Raw genomic sequence first — 26,813 nt, forward strand, 5'->3', positions numbered from 1 at the left:
TTCTCGTGACAAGGCAGAGAAAACAGCACACTCGATGCTGGGCGCTCTCCCTCGCACATCCCAAAGGGCAGAGGACCAGGTGCAAAGCACTGGGTCACTCTTATAGCCTCGCTTATTACACCCCATTGGTCCATTTGGGATCCTTCGTCTCATTGGCTCGTTTGTCCAAATGTGATTGGCTCGTTTCTCTGGTGCATTCCTGTCCAATCACGGTCTAGGTCTCTCCTGGTTGGTTCTCGTCTGGTCCAATCCGCGTTCTTGATGACATCACCCTCTTCTGGTGGGATATTCTAGAAACATCTTCCTTTATATGGGTGCTTTCATGCACATTCATTTAATGGGTGTGTTTAAATGTTACACTTAGTACAGCATCTTGCCGCCTAGTAACTCCAACATAAGTAATATAAAGAACTTAACTTTATAATTAACCTTATGAACTCATTAACATATTATTAACTCATGGGTATAATTAACTTCAGTGAACTGAAACTCATTTATAGCAGTCCCCCCTCTCATCCTTTGATCAGGCTTTTGCCTGCATCAAGGAAAAGTCACACCAGATGATGAGCCCTTAGTTCCCATACAAACTTCTCAGTTTCTGGTATTTTTCATCTATTTCTTTAGCAGTTTCATTGATTCCCTCTTCCCAATTCTCTTTCATTACCATCAATTTTTCTTGGGTCATCTTTTCTAGGGCGTTTTGGGTAATACTTGTTATCATCCATATCATACAGGGGATTACACATGGGAGAAAAATAATACTTGTTAAAGCACACAGACCAATAAACACTATTCTTTTTATCCACCCCCCATTAAAGAAATTTTCCCACCAATTTGCTATAAAAAGGGGCATCCACTTTTGGATGGGCACATGTGCTAGTTTGCAGATGTTATGAGTGATATTCTTAATAGTTTCCCTGTGGTCATCAATGTCCATGCAACATTCTGGTGAGTTAAATTTTCCACACACTCCACCCTCTTCTGCCAGGAGGTAATCTAGGGCTAGTCTATTCTGATTTATCGCCACCCTCATTTGTTTTTGCTGTGCTGTTATAAGGTCTATTGCCAGGGTGGTTTGATTTGTTATGATTTTGAGGACTGCTGGTAATCTGATAATGTGGTTCAACACATAAATAGGGGTTCTATACCCCCAAGAACCATCTTGGGCCCAAGTGGCCCATAAGTACTGATGATTCTTTCTGGGGTCAATTGGTCATCTGCCCTCTTCTGAGTTCCCCCTATTAAATCTCTTTGTTGTCATTCTAGTTCATCATAAAGTAGGACTCCCAACTCTCGTCCTTGAATCCAGGGTAATAGAAAGAAAGAAGGTCTAATCACTCCTAATGCACAACTTCCTGACCAATTTTGAGGTAAGGTAGCAGAAGCAGTATCCCCAGGTAACCAGAATAAACCTTTTGGAGCTTCCCAAAAGTTGTAATCTTCCCTTTTTATCTCTTCCCAAAATTTTGAAATTCCTGGGACATCTAGGAATGGATTTACTTATTTTGCAATACATTCATATAATCCTTTGTGATTTATGTACACACACCCCATCTTTCCTCCTTCTCTAGACCAGCACAGGTTAGGGGTATTCGGTATTCACTGGGTATGGCTGCCATCTGTAACTAGGTAACATTTGCACGATAATTGGCCAACCTCTGTGTGATGCTTTGGTCCTTTTCTCCATACACACTCTTCACCAATGGTTTTGGCTCGTGATTTCCATTGTCCCCATCGACTTCTTGCAGCTAATACATCTCCTTTCATTTTCATCCACTTTAACACATCTCAGGCCCTTAAACTTATACCCTCCCATGGCCACATTTCAGTCATCTTGGTACCTCCACAAATCCAGCAACTGGACACATTAAATTCTTTGCTTATTCTCTCTACCATGTCCAGAAATAGATTTTTCCCATATGGTATCATGCCTTCTTCTTCAACATCCCACACTCCTTTTTTTAGCTCTTTCTATGTGATTCAGTCTTCCACAATTCTACTTTTTGTCAAGCCTCCCTCTGGATCATGCTCGAAACAAATCCATTCTTCTTTTACAGGGCATTCTCCACCCAATTTTTGTTTACAATTCCCTGTGTTTTCGGTTAGCCAATATGTTTTCCCTTCTTCTTCTCAAGTTCGTAATTCAGGAAGATTGATACACTCGGTGTTCAGATATGTATGTATCCTTACAAGTGACTTTGTAACATGCCCTGCATACAAGGGATAATAGCACTTGTCACGGCTTCCCAGGAGGTGGATACTCAATACCCAAGCTAGCCACAGGGGTCTGGCACAGGATATCCTCCCAGCCCTCACACCTTTTTGGGGCTCCTCCCAAGGTGGGGATAGTTCATCTGGCAAAGGCAGAGCCTGACCCAGTCTTGCCCCCTCTGTGCTTTCTCTTTACCTGGGTGTGGTATCTTCCTTCAGGACTCATCTTCTCCTTTTCCTGAAACCAGGTTCTTCACAATTGTTTAGGGTCTAATTGTCCAGATACATGGGGAATGCTCTACACTTTTCACTTTTGGTGGCACTTAAGAAAAACACCAGAACAGTGAAATTATTATAATTAACAAGATAAACTGGGAACTTTGGAACAATTGGCTCAACTCGTAGTGGTTAAATCTTATAATAGAATCTCACAAGCAGTTTTTAAGCATAGAAACTTGATATAGGTCAGTGGTGGTCACAGGGTGGTCAATTCCTTAGGTCTTTTCCACAGGGTCAGCTTCAGACCTCCTGTCTGTCCAGTGACTGACCACTCAGTGGGAGCTGGAACTGGCCTTTCACTCGGGTGATGTGACTCCAACCCCTCTCTTTGGTTCGGACTGTGGTGTTTGTCATAGGAACCTGAAAAGGACCTTTATCTTTAGTAGTTAGCGGTGTATCCCTCCAGACTTTGATTAAAACTCAGTCACCCGGCTCAATTTTATGGATCTTAAAGTCTATGGGTGTAATTTGGGGCAGATATCCTAGCTTCCTTAGATCTTCCAGAGTGATGGCAATTGTCTGAAGATAGTTTTTGGTGATATTCTCTCCTTCAGCATATCCACCTGTGCTAAAAGGGGTAGTCAAATAAGGCAGCCTGAACATAGCCTCATAGGGGGAAACTCCCAAGTCAGCCCGTGGTCTGGCTCTAATCCTTAACAGGGCTAGTGGAATGCATTTTAACCAATTCATTTGTGTCTCTTCCATTAATTTTGTTATGGTGTTCTTAAGTGTTTGATTCATCTGCTACACTTTCCCTGAGCTCTGGGGATGCCATGGTGTATGAAGATGCCACTTTAGCCCCAAAGTTTCCATTGTCTGGTGTAAAACCTTTGAGGTGAAATGAGGACCTGGGTCTGAGTCAATGGTATTGAGCACCTCATACCTAGGCATGCGATTCAGCATCAGAGACACCTTTGCCTTGCTTGTCCCCAACTGCCATCACTGCCTGCAGTGTTCTGCTCTTACTGCAACCTGGGGACACTTTCTCAGTCATGTCCCTCACAAGAATTTATTGAAAGTACAAGGAACTTCAGTGTTCCTATTTAAGGTTTTCTTCTTGAGAAGTTTTTTGCACACACTCCAAGGGACCGAGTCTGATGCAAACAGCACCAAAGCCCCACGAGGGTCATTCAAGTCCCTGTGCTGTTGCTGTGCTGCTGAGCTGGGCTGGGCTCCTGGCACAGAGGAGCTCCTGGCAAGTGGCAGCGCTGCAGAGAGACAGCTCTGCCCAGGAGCAGCTCCTGTGCACAGCCCAGCAGGGCTGGGGCACTGCCAGGCCATCTCAGGGACACCAGCAGGGCACACCCAGAGCTCACAGGTGCTCAGCATTGGCAGGGGCTGTGCCATGGCCTAGAGAGGGCTGTGTCATAGCCATGGGCACCTCTGGGGCTGTGTCAGAGAGCCACAGAGCAGCTGTGATGTCAGAAAGGAGCTGTGTGACATCACAGAGTGGGTTGTGTGAGGGCACAGATTGGGCTATGACATCCCAGAATTGGTTGTGTGAGGTCATGGAGCAGCTACAGGATCATCGAGGGGACTGTGTGACATCACAGGGCAGGCTGTGATATCGCAGGGTTGCTGTATGACATCAGAGCAGGCTGTGCAGTTACAGAGTGAGCTGTGTAACATCATTGAGTGGCTGTATGGCATCACAGAGTTGGCTGTGTGATGTTACTGACTGGCTTGTGACACCACAGAGCAGGTTGTGACATCCTAGAGCAGGGTGTGATATGTGACATCATAGAGAGGGCTGTGGAATCACTGGTTGGTTGTGACTCATCAAAGAGCAGGCTGTGACATCAGGGTGTGGCTGAATGTCATCATACAGCAGGCTGTGAGGTCAGAGAGTAGACTGTGTGACACCACAGGGTGGTGATGTGACATCATCAAATGTGCTGTGACATCACAGGACAGCTTTATGTGGCCATAGTGAAGGCTGTGCGAAATCACAGAGTTGCCTGTGACATCACAGAGTGGGCTATGACAACACAGGGTGTCTGTGTGACATCACAGGGTGTCTGTGTGACATCACTGGGTAGCTGTGTGACATCACTGGGGAGGTGACTCTGCCCCAGCACCCTCTTACAGTTCCCCCAGACAAGTTCAACGCTGCTCATGCACAGCAGGGTCCCCTGTCCCCCCAGGTCCCCCCCTGCCCCCCCAGTGCCACAGCCTCCCCCAGAGGATGTTCCACCAGAGCCTGACATGGGGACAGGGGAGACGTTGTTACAGGTTCATTTATTTCACTCAAATACAATGTGAGACTCCTCATTTACATGAAGTCTCTGGGTTACAAAAGATGAAGGGATAATTAAATTGGAGAGAATGAATAATACTAATGCTTTGAAGGCAACACCATCAGAGCAGAAAAAATATAAATGAGGAGAGACTTGGCCTGTCATGATGTGCACCAGGACCCAGTGAGAGAGGAAAACAGGCAGTCTGTGATAGCTGAAAAGCATCCAGAAATCAGTACTCTGAGAGCTTTCTTGAGCTCCTGGTTCCTCAGGCTGGAGGTGAGGGGGTTCAGTGCTGGAGGCACCACAGAGTACAGAACAGATACTACCAGATCCAGTGATGAGGAGAGATGGAAGGAGGGCTTCAGGTAGGCAAACATGGCAGTGCTGATAACCAGGGAGACCACGGCCAGGTGAGGGAGGCATGTGGAAAAGGCTTTGTGCTGTCCCTGCTCAGAGGGGATCCTCAGCACAGCCCTGAAGATCTGCACATAGGAGAAAACAATGAACACAAAACAGCCAGAAGTTATCCAAGCAGTAATGACCATGAGCCAAAGTTCCCTGAGGCTGGAGTGTGAACAGGAGAGCTTGAGGATGTGGGACACTTCACAGAAGAACTGGCCCAGGGCATTGCCCTGCACAGGGGCAGGGAAAATGTATTGGCTGTGTGCAGCAGAGCAGTGAGAAAGCCACTGGCCCAGGCAGCTGCTGCCATGTGGGCACAAGCTCTGCTGCCCAGGAGGGCCCCACAGTGCAGGGGTTTGCAGATGGACACAGAGCAGTCATAACATGTGATGGTGAGGAGATAATACGCGGCTGAAATATAAAAAAAAAAAAAATAACAGCTGAGCAGCACATCCTGCATAGGAGATGTCCCTGCTGTCCCAGAGGGAATTGTGCATGGCTTTGGGGACAGTGGAGCAGATGGAGCCCAGGTCAGTGAGGGCCAGGCTGAGCAGGAAGAAGAACATGGGGTGTGCAGGTGGTGGCCACAGGCTACGGCGCTGATGATGAGGCTGTTGGCCAGGAGGGCAGCCAGGGAGATGCCCAGCAAGAGGCAGAAGTGCAGGAGCTGCAGCTGCCATGTGTCTGCGAATGCCAGGAGGAGGAAGTGGCTGATGGAGCTGCTGTTGGACATTTGCTGTGTCTGGCCATGGGGACCTGTTGATGGAGAAAAGGACAGTGACAAGTCAGGAGAGGCTGCTTTGAGCCAAAGCTGTGCCATTCCCTGCAGACTGTCCCACTGGGACTTATCCACCCTTGTTCCTTCTCTAGAAAACCTTCATCCAGGTCCCTGCCTGAGCTCCACTTGTGCTGTCTGAGTGTGCCATGAGCAGCCAGGCCTGTGCGTGGGGCTCTCCAGGAGCCATCCCTGCCCTGCTGCCCTGGGATTGTGGCCATGGGGCAGAGGGACAAGGCTGAATATTCAGGATTTGTCAGGGCAATCCTTCCTAATGCAGAAAGGCTTGGTAGCATTTTCACTCACAGTTCCACAGGATAGCAGGAGGGAGTTTTAAGGAATGTTTTCCTGCCCACACATCATTCCTGGTTCTCTAAGGTCAGAAATTCCCCGCATTTCTGCTGTACTCAGAGTTTGACACTGAGAGATGTGAGAGGCAAAGGGATTCCCTGTGGCTCAGGGCAAGGTGAGGGGCTGGATGGGCTTGTTCCCAACTGCCCTGGGTTTGCACCTTTGGCTGCAATCAGAGCACAATCACACTTCCCTGTCACCCTGGGAAGAAACCAGACCCTGCTGAGAGCAGAGGGATCACTGAATGTCTCACCCTCTCCAAAGGTCTCTCAGCAAGGTCTCAGCCCCTCCTTCTGCCAAGGACACTCACTGTTACCTTGGCAAACCCAAAAGCATTTCTTCACTTGTGGCATCTCTGCACTTCCCCGTGGGGCATTCAGGAAACTCTGAGAGGCTGTGGCACAGATTTTCACCCAGGGGGGAAGCTCAGAGCTTGGAAGGACACAGCAAGGAGATCCCCAGGTGTGCTCATGATGGCATCTCAGGGAAGGGAGGCTCAGCTCCTTCCCCTTTCCCATGGACTGCTTTGCCCACAGCCCCACAGGTCACAGGGAAGCTTGGACACCCCATTCCCATGGACACAGCTGCCTGGGAGGAATCCCAAGGGCAGTGCCTGCCTCAGCTGCTGCAAAGCCCAGAGCCTCCCTGAGAGCACCAGATAACAGTGACAGTATCAGAGGAATGCAGAAACAAGAGAAGATGTTGTGGTGCTGTGCCTGAGAGGGCAGGGCAGGGACAGCCTGGCACTCAGGACAGTGTTCCCTGTCCCCAGCTGTGCACGGCACCTCCCACACACCAACAGTGCCCTCCTGCCCACAGCACTGCTCTGTTCAGCTCCCTCTCCTTCCCTCATCATCTCCCTGTGCTGCACATGTTCCTCCTGAGAGGAGCCTTGTCCCTGTCAGCACTCACAGAGCCCATCCCACCCTCTGTGCACTCGCCCGGCCCTACAGAAACCTGCCTGTCTGCAGGGCCCTGCCTGGGGGAGGCTCTGTGTGCAGGTGGGCAAGGGCAGCTGGCAAGAGCCCTGCTGGGCCCTGCAAAGGTGCTGCTGCTGCTGTCCATGGGCTGAGCAGTGGCTGAAGGCCCTTGAGGAGGCTCCCAGCAGACACACTGAGCACCCAAAGGTACAGAGCAGGAGTTATTGTTCTTTGTGTCTGCAACCCTCGGCCCGGGAGCATCGCCCCCCCGGGACATCCCACAGGTGAGCGGGCATGGGGAGCTCTGCCCGAATATCTTGGGTGATGCCTGGGCTTCTTTTTGGGAGGGGGGATTTTTGGACCTTGTAGGAATGGAGCACCTAACCCCAAATATCTTCGTTGGCTGCCCGGTAGGGTTTTTTTTGGGGGGGAGAGGGGGCTGATTATTTAATCTTGCATGACTCGAAATGTGAGTCACATATGCTCCTTGGGGGGATATGGAGGAGTCCCCAGCATGTGGGATTTTTAGGGGATCCCAGTGGCATCTGCTGGGGGAGAATGGGATAGGATGGGATGGGATGGGATGGGGCCCGGGAAGGGTTGGATGAGGATTGGGGTGTGGGATGAAATCTGGGGGAGGGGGATGGGGCCTGGATGGGGCCTGGGATGAGGCAGCCGAAGGTTTGGGGTGATGAAGCCGGGGGGAACCCCACTCCTTAAGGGCTTGTGGGGTATCCGGCAGCTGTGAGGGAGTTTTGGGGTACCCCTGATCCTTCGGGGGTGGCAGCAGGGGGACACGTGGCTCCGGAACCTCTGGACCCCACCTGCGCCCCCCCTCGCCCCTAGCGCCCCCGGGAGCGGAATTTGGGGAGGGGGGAGGTGGGGGGCGCCCAGGCCGGGCCCCCCTTGCTGTCCCGGCAACTGGGGGCCGAGTGCGGGGGGAGCCCCGCGGGCATTGCCCGGCCCTGCCCGGCACGGCTGATGCCGCCCGCCCGCGCTTCGCACTGCTCCGGACTGGTGCTGCCAGTGCCGCGCGGGGCGGGGCCGCTTTGGGGACCCCCCAGGGCAGAGCGCTTTGGGCTGCTTTGGGGCTCTGGGCACCTGCAAAACCGGCGCTGGGCACGGCAAGAGCGTGTGGGGGCAGCTGGGGCCCTACTGGTGGCACTGGTGGCGCTGGGAGTCCCCCCGGCCGCGGGGTGAGCGGGGGGCGCGGTGAGAAGGGGGGCTGGGAGCCCATATGGAGCGAAATGGGGATTGGGACCCCCAGAGTGGGCAGGAAGGGCCTGGAACCCCCAAAACCAATCATAGGGGGGAGGGGGGTTTGGGGATTGAGGGAATGATGGTGCAAGGGCAGAAGAGCAAGGGAAAAGAGGGTGCTGGGACCCCCAAAGAGAGCGGGAGGGGGATGGGACACCCAAATGGAGTCGGGATGGGTCTGTGGATTGGGAGAAGGATGGGAAAGGGGAGGAGAGGGGAGGGAAAGGTGGGGTTGGCACGGAAGCAGGGCAGTTCCATGGGGGTCCAGCCCTGTCCCCCAGCACTGGATCCCTGGAGCAATTCCCTGGGGCTCTGGGGGAGGTGGATCTGCACTGGGGGTCCCCAAGCCCCCTGCCCATCCCTGGGGCTGATCGGGGGGTTCCCCCCACCCAGCAGCCAGTGCTGCAGCAGCCGTGGGGCAGAGGAGGGAGGGGAAGGGGGTTCTGGGGTGGGAGCAGAGGAGGAGCGGGAGGAAGAGGAGGGAGAGAGGAGGAGGAGCAGGAAAAGGAGGAGCAGAAGAACCATGAGATTTCACCACCCACTGTGTCTGCAGCACCCCTGGCTCTCGGATCATTGCCCCCCCTGCATTCCACAGGTCACCAGGGAGGGGGAGCTCACCCCAAAGCTATTGGGGGGTCTCTGGGAGCGTGTTAGTTTTTGAGGGGTGTTTGGAACTTGCAGATTCTGGAAGTGAGCCCCAGATATCTTTGCATGCCCCTGGGGGGGATTTTTTCGGCCAGAGGGTATGTTTGGATCTTGCAGGACTCCAAAGCTGAGCCATAAATGCACCTTTGGTGGAATATTGGGGGTGGTCCATGTAGGAATTTCCTGGTATTGCTAGGACAGGTCATTGGTTTTGGGGATCCCTGGGAGAGCCCAGGGGGGTGGAATGCAGGACTCCCAGAGTGCAGAGAGCAGAGAGGGGCAATACCAGAGCTGGGGGACCCCTGGCAGCCTGGAGGGGTGGGGGAGGCTGGAGATGAGGCAGGGCTGGGACACTGTGACACTGAAAGGGGCCATGGGGAGAGGGGGAAGCCCCGAGTGCCTGGAGTAGGGGGAGCCTGAAGAGGGGGACCCTGGGAGCCCTTGGAGCCAAAGCACAATCACGGAAGAAGGGACCCCTGGGAGCACCGAAACCCCACAGCATCCCTAATCAGGACCCAGGAGAAGGGGATCCCCAGGACCCATGGGAGCCCCAGCAGCTTTGAGAATGGGAAACCCCAGAACCCCAAAGACAGGAGACTGGAAAGGGGGAACTCCTGGGAGGCTTTTTCTGAACTCATTCTTATTTTAGGAGGATTTTATAGACACAAAACACCCGGTGACTTCTAGAGATAGACTTGGGCAGGAGGAACCCCCAACCCAAGGCACTCACACCTTTCTTTTACCCAAATGAGGATTTCCAATTCCCAAAACTTGGCCAGATGGAGAAGGAGGAAGCTGCGAGGAAGAGGAAGATGCGACAGGACAGCCAGGCAGGTGAGGAGGAAGTCCCTGCCCCTTTCCTGCTCTCTTCTCCTCCATCTCCCAGCCCAGCATCGCCCCTGGCTGCAGGACAACCCTGCTGCTGACTCTGTCCTGGTAGGGATGGACTGGGGAGATCTCCTTCCCCTTCCCTCTGGCATGGAGGCAAATCCCAAATCCTCTCCTTGTGCTTCCTTCCCCAGACAACAAGCTGAGGAGAGAGACCAGGGAGGACAAGTCCTTACAGCAGAACCTCATGGAAGAGGCCATTTTGAGCAGCTCCATGACCCAGGAATCCAACCAGGAGGAAAAGTCCCAGAGATGCTGCCCAAGGAGGGGCTGCAAACCCAGCCCAGAGTGCTCTGAAGAGCAAAGACCCACCCTGTGCCAGGAAGTTGGCAAGAGCTTCAGGCAGAGTTCGGAGCTGGAGATTGCTGAGAAGCTTCATGAGACCGAGAAGCCCTACGAGTGTGGGGAATGTGGGAAGAGCTTCAGGCAGAGCTCCACCCTGATCTATCACAAGAGGATCCACACCGGGGAGAGACCCTATGAGTGTGGGGAATGTGGGAAGAGGTTTCAGACCAGCTCCAGTCTCCTCAGTGATCAGCGGATTCACACAGAGGAGAGGCCCTTCCGCTGCCCTGACTGCAGGAAAGGCTTTAAACATAACTCCCACCTCATCACTCACCGGCGCATCCACACTGGGGAGAAACCCTATGAGTGTGGGGAATGTGGGAAGAGCTTCAGCCAGAGCTCCAGCCTGATCTGCCACCAGAGGATCCACACTGGGGAGAGGCCCTATGAGTGTTCTGAGTGTGGGAAGAGGTTTCAGAGCAGCTCCAATCTCCTCCTGCACCAGCGGATTCACACACAGGAGAGGCCTTTCCGCTGCCCTGAGTGCAGGAAAGGCTTCAAACAGAACTCCCACCTCATCACCCACCGGTGTGTCCACACTGGGGAGAGACCATACGAGTGTGGGGAATGTGGGAAGAGCTTCAGCCAGAGCTCCACCCTGATCTGCCACCAGAGGATCCACACCGGGGAGAGGCCTTATGAGTGTCCCGAGTGTGGGAAGAGCTTCTCCAGGAGCTCTCACTTGACCAAACACCGACGGAGGCACCAGTAAGGGCAGCCCTGCGAGTGCCCCGAGTGGGGGAAGAGCTTAATGCACTTCTCTGTATTCATCCAACATCGGAGGACCCTCGTTGGGAAGAGCCCTGGTGACCCACACTGCCAGTGACCCAGTGCTGTGGTTTGACCCTGACCAAATGCCAGGCACCTACGAAATCTGCTTTCTCGTCTCTTCCCTTTCTTCTTCTCTCTTCTCTCTTCTCTTCTCCTTCTCTTTCTGCAGGTGTGCAAAGGAGAGAGGAAAACAAACCGTAACACACACACACACACACACACAGGGCTCATGAGTCAAGATAATGAACTGGGAATGATGCAGTGAAGGGTAAAACAGGCTGAGAACTTAAAAGTTGCAGTGATTTATTGGTAACCTAACCCTAAACAGAATCAGAGGAGGCAAATGAGAACTAAAAATAAGCTCTTAATACACTGTTTCTCTGCTCACCCCCCTCCCTCTTTCCCACCAATAGCACAGGGGGTTGTGGCAGGCAGGGTATGGGGTTTTTTTGGTCAGTCCATGACCAAAATTTCTTCTGTTGTTCAGGGAGAGGAGTCCTCTACTTAGCCATGGGTCCCTCCCACTGGAGACAGTCCTCTGCGAAGTTGTTTGCTGTGGGTCCAATCTGTCGAGCAGCAGCTGCTGGAATCTGCTGCCCCATGAGTTCTTGTCCACAGGGTTCAGACCTCTGAGCCCAGGCCAGGCTGTTTCCATCCCAAGGAACAAGGCCTTTCCCTGCACTGGGACTCCCACTGGATCACAGCTTCCTCCAGGCATCCACCTGCTCCTCTAGCGTGAGCACCTCCCCACGGGCTGTGGGTGGATCTCTGCACCCCTCGTGGACCCCATGGGCTGCAGGGGGACAACCTGCTTCACCATGGTCCTCACCACGGCCAGCAGAGGATTTTCAGCTCTAGTGCCTGGAGCACCTCCTCCTCCACTTTCTCCACTGACCTTGGTGTCTCCATGTTGTTTTCCCTCACATATTCTCACCTCCTCCTCATCCTCTGTCAAAAAAGAAGAGCTTGCTCACATTGTTTTGATTTCTTCTTAAATATGATATCACAGAGGTGTAACCAACATCTCTAATTAGCCCAGACTTGGCCAGCAGCATGTCCATCATCTTCAGAGCCATCAGAGATTGGCTCTGCTGGACATGGTGAAAACTTCTAGAACATTCATGCAGGACACACAGGAGCCATTTTTGTGCCCCTCCCCACCCACTAGCAAAAACTGGGCTAAGCAAAACCAACTCAAGAACACAGGGGTGAGTTTCCTCCCAACCCTTCAGCCACTTCTTCAGGCCTACCACAACAGCTTTTGAAGGGTTTAAGTTTCCCCTAGATGCTAAAGATAGCTTGCTGATGTTCTGGGCTAAGCAAAACTAACATACTCAGGTTGGGAAGGCACCTGGCTGGTGGCTTCCATGTCCTCCTGATTCCCTGTGCTCACCTGGACAAACACAGGGGCAGGAACATCCATCAGGACTCAGACTGACATCCCAAATTCATAGGGAAGAGCTGATTTATTAATGTTACACCCTGAAAATTGTTACCTGCTGTGTAATTGTTTCTTCTGGTGGCATCAAGAAATGATGGATGATCTTGGAGGTCTTTTCCAACCTAAATGATTTCCTTCTTCACCTTGTCAGAACAACCAAAGCTGAGGTAAAATAAAGAAATGAAACAAAGAGATCTAAAGCTGCACTGTTTTACTGTGGATTTGGGGGTGAATGTGGGGTTAAGGGGAATATTCATGAGGATTTGGATGTTCTGGGGCTGCCCAGGCTGGGGGACAGGACAACAGTCTCATAGTTGTGCTGGCAGAATGTGTCCACCTGAGCCCACTTGGTGTTCAGCAATTCCGGTTTTCTGTCGCAGTGCCTGGCCTGGGTCTCCCCAGGTGAGGTGTGTCCCCCAAAGTGCCCAAATCACTGCTGAAGTGCCTGAGCTGCTCCCAGCTGTGGATGTTCCTGTCCACCAGCCTCTCCTGGTCAGTGCCTGGGGGGTGGGAGGGGGTTTAGGGAATCCTGGGGGGATTGGGAGGGGCTTTTGTGGGCATTTGTGGTGCTGAGACGGAGTTTGGCAGGCTCTGTGAGAGAGGTTTGGGGTCCTGGCCTGGCTGTGTGACTTGGAGAGAATTTGGATGTGTGCAGGGGGAGATGGGAATGGGGTTATGGTTGCTCTTAGGCCCATTTATATTGCAGGGAGTGGTTTGGGAGCATCCTAGGAGGAGATGTTGGGTGGTTTGAGGGGCCTGGGAGTGGCTGTGGGTCGGGGAGGGCATTTTTGAGTGGTCATGACAAACCCAGACCCCCAAAGCTGCCACCATATCTCACCCCCCAAGGTGCTGCTGGGGTTTGGGGGCTCCATGTTGGAGTTCCTCCTCCTGGTGCTGTAGGAGAAGGTGAAGGGTGTCCCCAGGGGTCATGTGTGTCCTCCAGAGCATGTGTGACCCCCCCCATCCCAGTGTCACCCCCTTTTCCCTCCCCACAGGGCTCCTGACCCAGCTCCTGCTCCCCCCAGGAGAGAATTTGGGGAGAGGGCAGAGGGGGTGCACAGCCCCCGCCGGGGGATGACCCTGAGCCAGTGCCCTTTGTTTAGCACCAACCTGGGCTTGGGGCTGCAGGAGGAAGAGGCTGATGGGAAGCAGATCCTGCAGGTGGGACAGTGCTTGGGGTCAGGGCAAGGTCCTGCCCTGCACACCTGGCTCAGGTGTGACACTGCCCTGGGAAGGGAGAGGGACATTCCCATCCCCACGGATCAGGGCTGTGAGCAGCACTTGGAGCACAGACATGGAAATACTGGGAGGAACTGGGAGCACCCTGAGGGTGTGAATTATCCCCACCACCACCTTTCCAGGGCAGCCCTGTGATCTGAGAAATGCTCCTTAGGCCTCAGCCTTGGCCAACAGCCCCTGGGCTCAGCTCCTCTGCAGCTGATCACAAACACTGTCTGCTCCCAGGCACTGCTGCTGTCCAACCAGCTCCTGCTTTCTTTAGGAGCAGCCTTGGGAACTGTTTTCCTCCCCTCAGTGGCACAACATCCCTGTTCTCACAGTGTCAGAGAAAGCTGTTGATGAGAAGTGCAGCCAGGATGGAACATTGCTGTGACTAAAGCCCATCTCTTGGGGCCCTATCAACAGGGCTCCAAAAGGAGCCCCTTGGAGCTCTCCTGGAGCAGTGAGCTCCCTCTGAGTGGGGCCTCTCCGAGCCAGGAACTCTCCCGTTTGCTGCACTCGGGGCATCCCCGAACAACGAGGGACCCTGGGCCGATCCCCCCACTCCTCCAGGCTCAACCCTTCGCCTGCTGGGGAGATGCAAAAGCATCTGCAGTGAGCATTTCCCTGCCCTCCAGGGCAATTTCTGACAGCTCCCTGGCACTGCCTCTTTCTGTCTGTGTGCACACACGTGTGCCTGTGCTCTGGAAATGGGGAGAAATGCTGCTCTGGGAGGTGTTGAAGTGCCTTGGATATCTGAGTGAGTTAGGCCTGTAAGTGAGGTTCAGTCATAAGGTATGAGCTAAGTGAAATGCTGCTAGGGGTTGTTCTTTTGATAAGTTGTTGAGTTTAAGGTATAAATTCAGGTATAAATTAATCTAGAAGTTAAGTTCTGTTAAGTTTGAGGGCTGTTAAGCTTTCAGGCCATATTCCTTTTATCCTTGCCCTCACTGTCCTTTTGTCACACACACCTAAACACACACACACACACACACACACACACACACACAGTGCCGATTCTCAGTTAATTTCTGGTTTGATTGCCTGGATTTGCTTGCTTTTGTTGTTGCTTTTTTCTCTTGGTGTGCCTGAACTGTCCAGTCAGGAGCAGAGTGACTCTTGCCAAGGAACTTTGTTGTGCTGTCATACTTAATATTAAATCTGGTGTTTGCTGATCCCTTGCTGGGGATTTTTTAAGTGCTCTCAAGCCCTCGTTCGTGAGAGGGTGAAGGAGCCCTGGGCCAGGCTCTCGCCCTGGGGGACACAGGGACACTTCTGGGGGTCCCTGTCCCCCTGTCCCACCCCCCAGGGCCCTGTCCCCTCTGTCCCCGTGTCAGGCTCTGGGGGTCGATCTCGTGGAACATCCTCTGGGGGAGGCTGTGGCACTGGGGGGCAGGGGGGACCTGGGGGGACAGGGGACCCTGCTGTGCACGAGCAGCGTTGGACTTGTCTGGGGGATCTGTGAGGGGGGCTGGGGCAGAGTGACCTCCCCAGTGACATCACATAGCCCCCTGGGATGTCACAGCCTATTCTGTGATGTCACACATCCATCCTGTGATGTCACACTTCACCCTGTGTTTCCAGCCCCCTCAGTGATGTCACACAGCCTTTGCTATGATCACATAATGCTGCCCTGTGATGTCCCAGCCCATTCCATGATGTCACAGCCTGCTCTATGATGTCACACAGCCATTCCATGTTTTCACAGCCCCCTTTGTGATATCACATCACCACCCTGTGGTGTCACAAGTCCACTCTATGACCTCACAGCCTGCTGTGTGATGTCATACAGCCACACTCTGATGCCACAGACCACTCTATGATGTCACATATCACACCCTACTCTGGGATGTAAAAGCCTGCTCTGTGGTGTCACAAGCCAGTCAGTAATGTCACACAGCCTGCTCTGTGATGTCATACAGCCGATCAATGATGTTACACAGCTCATTCTGTAACTGCACAGCTTGCTTATGTGATGAGGCCTCCAAACTCCATCTTGGGATATTTTTGAGTCCTCTCCAAGGTTTTTGAGAAAGGAAAAATATTGGTCAAAATGCAAGGAAAATGGAGTGTCATTTTTTCCCAAAGTTTACAGTGACAGAAGAAAGGTCAATATGTTTAAACTAAATGAGAGTTGATTTACATTTGTTATAAGGAAGGAATATTTTACAATGAGATTGTCACAAAACATCAACTGTTTTTCCAGTGAAATTGCTGCCCCATCCCAGCAATTGTCCAAGGACAGGAGCTTTGTGCCACCTGACATAGTGAAACCCCTCCTCTCCCCAAGGATGGAATTCCTGTTGTGTTGGTTCTCTGATGTGCTGGATGACCTCACAACACTGCTGGCCAAAATGTCAGCTGAGGGCCAAGCAGGCTGCTGCAGTGGCAGTGACCTCACAGCCATCACCATTGCAGCCATGTCCCCTGGGCCTGGCTCTCCCCATTCCATGAGCTCCTGTTCTGTCAGCAATGGTCTCCTGAGTTCCAACGAGGCCCCACAGTGTCACAGTGTCCCCTTCATTCCATGAGGTTCTGCAGTGTCACAATGCACTCCTGGGTTCCATGAGGCCCCACTGTGTCACAATGACCCCTTGGTTCCATGAGGTGCCACAGAGTCACAATGGTCTCCCTTCATCCATGAGGCCCTGCAGTGTCACTTTGGTCTCCATGGTTCCATGTGGCCCCAAAGTGTCACAGTGATCTCTGTGATTCCATTGGGAACACAAAAGCTTTGCATAAACATTGAGAAACACCTTCTTAGCACAGCTGGACACATCTGTATTCAAAAGAGGAGTTAAAGGTGAGAATGGCATCATCAACTTGCATCTGCAACTGAGATCAAGGGAAAGGACAGGGACAGAGAATTCTGCTTACAGAGATCACTTCTGGTCACATTGTCCCTTGTAGAAAGGTGACATCATCAGAGGCAGCCTGTACTGAGCATGTGGTTCCTGAGTGGGGTTTGTTGTGTAGGAAACCTGCTCAGGCTTTTCCATTCTTTCCTCACAAACAGGAAAACTTCTCCTGGGCCTGTGTGCAGGCAGAGCCCTGAGGAGAGCAGGTGGGACACGGAGCAATGGGCTGGGACAGCCAGCTGCAGAGCTCAGGGGACAAGTTTGTGATGCAGGGAACAGGGATGTCAGTGCCAGGTGGGCAATGTCAGCCATGGCGAGGTTGGGGGTGAGGAGCAGGTTGTCCCAACAGGGTCAGCCCTCAAGGGGCTCATTCTTCTACATGCCCAGACCTCCTTTGATTCAGCATCAAAGTCACTTGGGGAATGCTTCCATCACCTCTTCTCTGAACAGAAAACAAAAAAATATTTCCTTGATTCAAAAGAAAAGTCATGGGGTGCACTTTGAAATGTTCCTCCTTAAAAGACTCCAAACTGACTCCAATAGCTGTACAATCCCTGAACACTTGAAGTCAATGGAAGGAAGACAAGGAGCTCCTGGGGGCTTTCTGTACTTTAATGAGCCTCAAGGTGGATTTGGAGCTGAGTCTGTGACCCTCAGGGACTGAGAGAAGGTTGAAGAAGCTGCTCAAGGAGTCAGAAGCAAAATTCCAATTCCCTTGGAGCATCATTGGGCGCCACTGAGGGCAGAGACTGCCAAAGGCTCTCCAGGGACTCGTGAGAGCAGATCCTTGGGGCCAGGATTGCAGGGAGCCAAAGGCTCTGAGCAGAGAACTGGAATGCTGAGAGAAGCCTGGGTTGGTTGGAGGAAGCAGAAAGGCCAAGGGCTGAGCGCAGTGACCAGTTTGTGGGTGATTGTTGCTGTACTCCAGAATTCCCCTGGAAAAACCCCTGGGGAAGCCAAGGCAGGAGCAGCTGGGAAGGGCTGGCAATGCTGCTGCTGCTCCTGCTGGGAGCCCCGGCTGGGCCAGGCTGGCGCCCACTGCGCTGCGGCTCCTGCTGCTGCCAGAGCCGGGCGGGACTCGGGGACAGGGAATGGACACGGGGGGACAGCAAAGGCCTGGGGCTGCAGTGATGTTGGCGCTCAGGACAGTGCCAGCACAGAGCTTTGGACATGAGGGGTCATGAGAGGCCATGCAAAGCCTCAGCCCTGGCAGGAGGGAGTCCTGCCATGTCCCCAGGGCACGGCAGCTGTGAGGTGCCACAAGTGCAGATGTGGTGCAGAGCAGGCTCAGAGCACCTCTGGGAGGGGATGAGACCCTTCCCCCACTCCAAACCACACTGAAACCAACATAAACAAGATTTTGCATCTTTAGAAGCCAACGGCAACTTGGAAGTGACCATACAGCTCAATCCCACTGTGAGAAGGAAGGGAATCTTCCCAGTGAGCTGCCATCCAGCCACTATTAACAATCGGTGGGATTTAGAAGTATAACACTAATAAATAATACAAACAAGTAATAGTAACAACAATAACAAGAAATCAACCCCCAAATCCCAACACACAGCACCACGCCAAAAGGATGAACCACCTTTTTCTTTATTGCCTCAAGGCTCATGAGAAATAATCCTGGTATATAATACCCAAAACCCACTCAGGAACAGGTTTCCTCTCCCTTCATCACCCCAACCTTTGGCTGTCTCATTCCAGACCCTGCCCCATACTCCCAATCGCCACCCCAACCCATCTCACCCCTCCTGGACATCAAGACCCCCTTCCCAAGCCCTATTTCCGGCAGTCCACCCAATGCCCATCCCACCCATCCTGCCCCACCCAATGCCCATTTCACCCCTCTGGAACTGCATCCCACTCTGCCCAATCCCCTTCCTATGCCATCCCACCCTGAGAGACTGCGGAATTGAGTCATTTTGGGCAGGGATTGAGCCATTTTGGGGTAAGATTGAGTACTTTCCCATGGAATTGAGTAGTTTTGAGGTAATGGATGAACCCTCCAGGCTTTTCAAACAAAAATGGAGAAAGAAACTGTACCAAATACCCCAACCACCAAATCATCCAGAATAGCTCCCGAACACCAAACACCCCTCCCAAATAGCAGTAAAACCATGAGGCTTTAGGTAACAAGGCTGAAGCAGAAGACAAAGCTCTTCCTGCAGTTGGGGCTTGTGCAGGGCTTCTCTTACTGGTGGCTCCGTTGGTGTCTGGTCAAGTGAGAGCTCTGGGTGAAGCCTTTGCCACACTCGGGACACTCACAGGGCCTCTCCCCTGTGTGGATCCTCTGATGGATGATCAGGCTGGAGCTCTGGCTGAAGCTCTTGCCACACTCCCCACACTCATAGGGTCTCTCCCCGGTGTGGATGCGCTGGTGCCTGACGAGGGCGGAGTTGAGCTTGAAGCCTTTCCTGCAGTCAGGGCAGCGGAAGGGCCTCTCCTCCGTGTGAATCCGCTCATGGAGGAGGAGATCTGAGCTGGTCTGAAACCTCTTCCCACACTTGGGACACTCATAGGGTCTCTCCCCGGTGTGGATCCTCTTGTGACAGATCAGGGTGGAGCTCCGGCTGAAGCTCTTCCCACATTCCCCACACTCATAGGGCTTCTCCCCTGTGTGGATCCTCTTGTGATATATCAAGGTGGAGCTCTGGCTAAAGCTCTTCCCACATTGCCCACACTCATAGGGCTTCTCCCCTGTGTGAATCCGATGGTGGACCATAAGCTGGGAGATCGTTCTGAAGCTCTTCCCACATTCCCCACACTCGTAGGGCTTCTCGGTCTCATGAAGCTTCTCAGGAATCTCCAGCTCCGAACTCCGGATGAAGCTCTGATTGCCTTCCTGGCACAGGGTGGGTCTTTGCTCTTCAGAGCACCCTGGGCTGGGTTTGCAGCCCCTCCTTGTGCAGCATCTCTGGGGCTTTTCCTCCTGGTTGGATTCCTGGGTCATGGAGCTGCTCAAAATGGCCTCTTCCATGAAGTTCTGCTGCAATGATTTCTCCTCCCTGGTCTCTCTCCTCAGTTCATTGTCTGGGGAAGAAAGAACAAGGAGAGAATTTGGGATTTGCCTCCACGCCAGAGGGAAGGGGAAGGAGATCCCCCCAATCCATCCCTACCAGGACAGAGTCAGCAGCAGGGTTGTCCTGCAGCCAGGGGCGATGCTGGGCTGGGAGATGGAGGAGAAGAGAGCAGGAAAGGGGCAGTGACTGCCTCGTCACCTGCCTGGCTGTCCTGAGGCATCTTCCTCTTCCTTGCAGCTTCCTCCTCCATCTGGACAAGGTCTAAGAATGGGAAATCCTGGTTGAGGGGAAAACAAGGGGTTACTTATTTTAGATTGTGTTTGAAGGTTACCCTTTCCGATTGCATGTCTTGAAGGCATTGGGCATCTGAGGTCCATAAAATCCTCCAGATCACAAAGATTCAGCACCAAAAAACACTCCTAGCAGTTCCCCATCACTGGTCTGTCCACTTTGGGGTTCTGGGCCTCCCCACTGTCAGGGCTGCAGGGGTCCCATGTATACTGGGGGTCCCCACTCTCCAGCATCCCCACTCTCCTCAGACTGCCAGGGGTCCCAGGAATCCCAGGGGCTCCCCCTTGCCCAATTCCCCACTCTAGGGGTCTCCTCTCTCTGCAGTCCTGCTTAGGGAAGCCTGGGGTTTTGGGGGTCCCAGGGATCCTCTCTCCCATCTCTCTCTCAAGGCTGCCAGGGCTCTTGGTGGTCCCCCCTCTGGGGGTCCCCATTTGTCAGAGACTGAAATAGTTCATGCCTCAAACATTGATATAAAGTTTTGCTCATTATAACAAAAACTGTATAAAGAAGCTACAATTAAAGAAGCCTCCCTGAAGATACCTGACTGGGACTTTGGACTGAAAGTCAAACTGCTGAGATTAGATAAAGAGAAACCTATTGTTCAGTCATCTCAGGCTGAGGGAAAGGAATGCATCCACAAAGGCCAAAGCCACCAGCTGCTCTGAGAATCATCCCTGGCTGAGTTTGGAGTGAGGGCAGAGCACAGCTCACAGAAGCCAGGTTTCTGTGAGCACAGCTCACCTCCAGCCGAGGTGGAGGAGGTTGGGGGTGCATGGTGTAACCTCTGGTCAGAGGCAATAAACACACATCCTCCGTTACACAAACTGTCCAGCTGTGGAACCCCCAACCCCACAAGCCACATCCACGGGACTTTCACGTGAGAGACAGCTGAGGGGAGTCACAATCCATCACAGACCCCCAAATGCTAGGCGTTGCACCACAGGAGTGCACGTGATGCAAGCAGAGTCTGCTGCTAGAGACTGCCCCCTGCCCCGGGGGGACATGCCTGGACATTGCCACCTGGCCTGAGTCCATATTAACCCATGGCATTCTGTGCTTTCGGGGGACCATCACCACCGAGAAGAGCAGCTGGAGAGGATCAATGCAACAGTGTTGGGATCCATGGATGGTGATATTTTCTTTATTCTGTCTCTGTCACCCTCTTTCTGTCCCCCCCACCTCTCTTCCTACTTCTCTTTTCTCTCTTCTTCACTCTCTCTCTCTTATTTATGATCAAATAAAACTCATACTATTGACTGGCATATGGTCTCGTTTGCACCTTAATTCAGGCAGAGCTATTTCCAAAGAACCTTAATATTTGGATCACAACACCAGGTCTGCCTGTTAAAGTGAATGGGGAGTTTAGGGCATCTGGTCTACCCTGTATAAACCAGTATAAAACAGTAAATACCAGTTTAAATCTGGAAAAACACCTGGGTGGGTGACACCCCCTGCCAGTAGAACCAGTAGAAACCAGTATAGACCAGTTCAAAGAAGTATAAACCAGTATGAACCACTATAGCCACAGCAAATCCCAGTTCCCTCCCAGGGACTTCCCAGTCCATTCCAGTAACCTCCCAGTCCACTCCCATTGCTCCCAGTGCACACCAGTAATTGCCCAGTAAGATCCCAGTTCCAAGGATTTTAGTTACTGGGAATTGGTTTGTGGATACTGGGAAGGAACTGGGATGTCCTGGGAAGTTATTCATTGGCATTGGGACGATACTGGGAATGGACTGGGATGTACTGGGAGGGACTGGGAAATTACTAGGCAGTTACTGGCTGGCACTGGGAGGGACTGGCAAGTTACTGGTGGGCACTGGGGGAGAACTGGGATGGGATTGGAATAAACTGGGATGGACTGGGAAGTTCCTGGGCAGTTACTGGTGGGCACTGGGAGCCACTGGGACGAACTGGGGGGGTGCTGGGGGATACTGGGAGCACTGGGATGTTACTTGGAGACACTGGGAGGGACTGGTGGCAACTGGGATGTACTGGGAAATGGTTTGTGAGCACTGGAAGGGACTGGGATGACACTGGGATATACTGGGAGGTTACTGGAAAGGCACTGGTGGCAACTGGGATGGACTGGGAAGGGGTTTGAGGGCACTGGGAGGGACTGGGATGGAGTGGGAAGTTACTGGTGGGCACTGGGAACCACTGGGAGAGAACTGGGATGGACTGGGAGCACTGGGGTGAACTGGGAAGGGATTTGTGAGGACTGGGAGGAACTGGGATGCACTGGGAGGGAACTGGGATAAACTGGGAGGGAGTTAGGATAAACTGGGAGCACTGGGAAGTTACTGGGCAGTTACTGGTGGGTACTGAGAAGGACTGGGATAAACTGGGAGAGACTGGGAGGGGATTGGGACAAACTGGGATAAACTGGGAGAGACTGGGAAAGAACTGGGAACTTACTGGGCAGTTACTGGTCGGCACTGGGAGCTACTGTGAGTGGACTGGGATGTACTGGGAGGGAACTGGGATGTGACTGGGAGGGGATTGGGATAAACTAGGAGTGACTGGGAAGTTACTGGGCAGTTACTGGTTGGCACTGGGAGGCATTGGGATGAACTGGGATGTACTTGGAGGAGATTGAGAGGGACTGGGAAGGAACTGGGAGGGGACTGGGATAAATTGGGAGGGACTGGGATGGACTGGAAGGGAACTGGGAAGTTACTGGGCAGTTACTGGTGGGCACTGGGAGCTACTGGGAGTAGACTGGGAGGTTACTGGGAGCACTGGGATGCGACTGGGAGGGCACTGGTGGCAACTGGGATGTACTGGGAAATGGTTTGTGGGAACTGGGAGGGGATTGGGATAAACTGGGAGGGACTGGGCAGTTAGTGGTGTGCACTGGGAGGACACTGGGAAGGTCTGGGATGTTACTGGGATGTGACTGGGAGGGACTGGGAAGCATTGGGATGGACTGGGAAGGACTGGGAGGTTACTGGGATGTGACTGGGAAGGACTGGGAATTGGTTTGTGGGCATTGGGGGCACTGGGAAGGAACTGGGATGTCCTGGGAAGTTACTGGTCAGCACTGGGGGATATTGGGAAGGACTCAGAGGTTACTGGGATGGACTGGGAGGGACTGGGCAGTTACTGGTGGGCACTGGGAGCTACTGGGAGTGGACTGGGATGTACTGGGAGGGGGCTGGGATACACTAGGAGGGACTGGGAAGTTACTGGGAGGTGACAGATGATACTGGGATATACTGGGAGGTTACTGGAAGGGCACTGGAATATACTGGGAAGTGACTGGGAGGGTACTGGTAGCAACTGGGATGTACTGGAAAGAGGTTTGGAGGCACTGGGAGGGACTGGGAAGTTACTGAGAGGGCACTAGGGGCTTACTGGGAGCACTGGGATGCACTGGGAGGTCACTGGGATGCACTGGGATGCACTGGGAGGTAACTGGGATGCACTGGGAGGTCACTGGGATGCACTGGGAGGTAACTGGGATGCACTGGGAGGTCACTGGGATGAACTGGGATGCACTGGGAGCTCACTGGGATGCACTGGGAGGTCACTGGGATGCACTGGGAGGTCACTGGGATGCACTGGGAGCTCACTGGGATGCACTGGGAGGTCACTGGGATGCACTGGGAGCACTGGGAGGTGGGGGGGGTGTCCCAGGCCCGGCCTGTTCCATTCCCGCCGATGGGGGGGAGCAGCCATTCCCTCACCATTTCCTCTGCCGGGCGCGGGGCGATCCGGGACCTGCGGGCGGCACGGCGGCTCAGGGCGATCCCGGCCCCTCCCGGGGCTCTCCCGGGGCTCTCCCGGGGCTCTCCCGGGGCTCTCCCGGCCCATCCCGGTCCCGCTGCGATCCCCCCGCCCCTCCCAATCCCGGGACTCACCGGAGCGGCGGCGGCTGAGGGCGGCGCGGGGAATGCCGGGAATGGCGCCGCCGCTGTGCTTTACGGCGGTGTGGCGGGAGGGGTTGCGACGCGGCGGCGCCGCGCTTTACGGCGGCGTGGCGGGCTCTGTCAGCGGGGTGTTCGGGAAGGGAAAACATCTGGAAAACATCTGGAAAACACCTGGAAAACACCTGGAAACGCCCGGAAGAAGCGGATTTCGACCGATTTCGATAAAGCCAAGGGATGGAGACGAAACTCCAGAGGATCCAAGGGGCCATTCCTGGGGGAATTGGGATTTTTTTCCTCTAAATTACTTTTTTTCTCCTGGAAATTCGGTTTTTTTCTCCTGGCAATTTGGTTTCCTTTGAAATTTTCTTGTTTCTCCCGGGAATTTTTGGCTGTTCCATTTAAACTAATGGAACTAATTTTTTGACAATAATTTGAACTAATTTTAACTAATTGTAACTAATTTTTTGACAATGCCATTTAAACTAATGCAACTCAAATTCATACAATAAAATACAGTTTAACACAATACAAGTTTAAATTCATACCATTTAAAACTAATGCAAGTAAAGACAAATGAATGCAACCTGAATTCTTTAAATTCATACAATTTAAAGTTATTGCAATTAAATAATATTTAATGCCACTTAAATTTAAACTAACACAAGTTAAATGTATACAGTTAAATACAATCGAATCCCAAATCGTGGGAAATCATGGGATGGCCAAATAATGGGAAATCCTGGCAAATCATGGATTGAACAAATCATGGGAAATTACAGATTGGTCAAATCGTGGGAAATCATGGGAAATCGTGGGAAACTGTGGATTGACCAAATCATAGGAAATCATGGGAAATCAAGAATTGACCAAATAAAGGGAAATCCTGGGAAATCATGGATTGGTCAAATTGTGGGAAATCATGGAATGGCCAAATATTGGGAAATCATGAAAAATCATGAATTGACAAAATCATGGATTGGCCAAATCGTGGGAAATCATGGGAAATCCTGGATTGGCCAAATCATGGGAAATAATGGATTGCCAGGCTTCTGGCAACAGATCAGGGTAGCAGCACCCCAAGACTCGGTCCCTTGGTGGACCAATATTTGGCCAATTAGTCTAATATGATTTAAAATACCATTTATTAGAGGCAGAAAATAACAAACATACAAACCTAGAACAGATTGACATACATACACAAAAAAAGGCTTAATTGCAAAACTATAACAGCTAAAATGCAATTATGGGGTAAATGCTTGCAAAAACGATGAAAATAGCTAAAATGCAAGTTAAGAAAGGTACCTATAAGCTAGGCTGAATAATACAATTTAGGAAACCAATGATCTTAACAAAATCTCAAACCTTGACACCTTGGAAGAAAACCAGAAGGAAAAAAACCCCAAAGATCACTGTTTTCCACAGGGACACAACAGTTCAGAGCCTGCAATATTTCTTTCTCTTGAGGAAGAAAATGCTTCTGAGAACTGGCATGGGTGAGTTTACAGAATGATTGATATATATATATATATATATATATATCTGCTCATTAACCAAATATTAGTAGCATTATGATCTAGGTATCTACTCACTGCTGAAACAGGTATTTACCTTTCCACATTCAGAATAATCCAGACAAGGCCACATCTGGCCTTGTATGGGGCTGAAGGATCCAAAACAACTCCCTTGGTTCCTCCTTGAGGAACCTTGAGGTTTTTCTCCTTGAGGTTTTTTACCCCTCCTCTCTCAAGGGGAGAAAACCAAGAGGAGAGTGAAGTCAGATGTCCCCACACTACAAGTTCTGTCAGGTTGGTCGTTCAGCACTATCACAGCCAGGCTGCTCTCACAGTGCACTCGGAAGCCTCGTGGCCAGCAAAGGTGGAGGCACTGCAGCATTTCCCAGGTACAGCCGTGGCTCTGCAGGGCTTTGCTGGGACAGCTTCCCCCAGCTGATGTGCAGGTCTGGATGAGGGGAAAGGATTTGGGTATCTGGTGATGTCTTCCTTCATCACTAGAGGCAACTTCATGTAGTAATGATGAGGTGCATTGCTTACCTTATCCATTTCTGATTTTTTTTTAATTTTTGCATTATAGTAAATGACATTATTACCTCAGCTGGTGTCTGCATCTGTGTCTCCCACCCACCATCATATCAAATGCACTGCCAGGTGAGCACAAGACCTGAGAGTCTTCCCACCTTTTCTTTTGAAATCGGAGAAAATTGCTGATGTGCACAAAAAGAAACAAACCTTCTCACACCTCCCTCCTGGGGTTCCCTGCAGCATGACCCAGGCAGGGGCTGCTGCTCCTGTCTGAAATCTCCCCTGCTGCCTCTCTGCCAGCCCATCTCTGGGAGAACACTCCCCATGGCCACCTCCTCAAACAAAATTGCCACTTTCCAACTTCCTCTTCTGCAGGCAGGTGAGAAAAGTATCCACTCCCAGCTCCTTGCTCCTAGAGGAAAACAAATGTTTTCAGCAGCAACAACCCTGAAATATCAACCTCCTTCCTTAACCTGGACACTGGGAGCTCACACCAAGAGCCCTTTTGTCCAAGGATATCCACAGAAGACCCTGAGGATGGAGCAGTTTGAAACACAACTCCTTCCAAGTTTAAACCTTCCTTGATCAAAGAATGCACACAAAGCTACCCCAAATGGAAAGTGAGACAGAAAGAGAAACTCCTCTCTCACAACAGCAAACTCTGGGCTTCCTTCTGTTCCAGCTGGAGAGGGAAGGCCATGGGATACTCCTGAGTTTGGGGAGGAATCCTGGGAAATGGCCAGATTTGGGAGGGCAGCAGAGGGAAGTTCACCAAAGAGAAGGAAAAGATTCTCTGGAAGCAAAACATTTTGGCAATATTTGGGAAGGAAAGTAAAAAATTTTTGAAGCATCTGAAAAAGTTCCCAGATGGAAATTTCTGCCCTCACAGAACAATCCCTCAGTCTCCTTGGTCTCTCAGGAAGCTCATGAATGAACCTGCAAGGCTTGGATATACATCCCTGGTGTCTATCTGCCAGAGCAAAACAG

The 26,813-nt window shown here is 52.1% G+C and overlaps 1 long non-coding RNA gene and 1 pseudogene across 1 annotated transcript in view; both read right to left on the reverse strand.

The window, feature by feature from the left end:
• Positions 1-18,686: 18,686 nt before the first annotated feature.
• Positions 18,687-26,813, reverse strand: part of LOC146421176 (uncharacterized) — a 125,450-nt pseudogene continuing 117,323 nt past the window's right edge.
• The window catches only part of LOC146421177 (uncharacterized), a 30,863-nt gene continuing 25,078 nt past the window's right edge, over positions 21,029-26,813 (reverse strand). The window contains exon 2 of the long non-coding RNA XR_014848797.1: positions 21,029-21,094. This is a non-coding gene — a long non-coding RNA (uncharacterized LOC146421177). The remainder of the gene's footprint in view (positions 21,095-26,813) is intronic.

This window comes from Lichenostomus cassidix, unplaced genomic scaffold, assembly GCF_008360975.1.
Source record: "Lichenostomus cassidix isolate B80296 unplaced genomic scaffold, HeHo_3.0 HiC_scaffold_43, whole genome shotgun sequence".
Lineage (NCBI taxonomy): Eukaryota > Metazoa > Chordata > Aves > Passeriformes > Meliphagidae > Lichenostomus > Lichenostomus cassidix.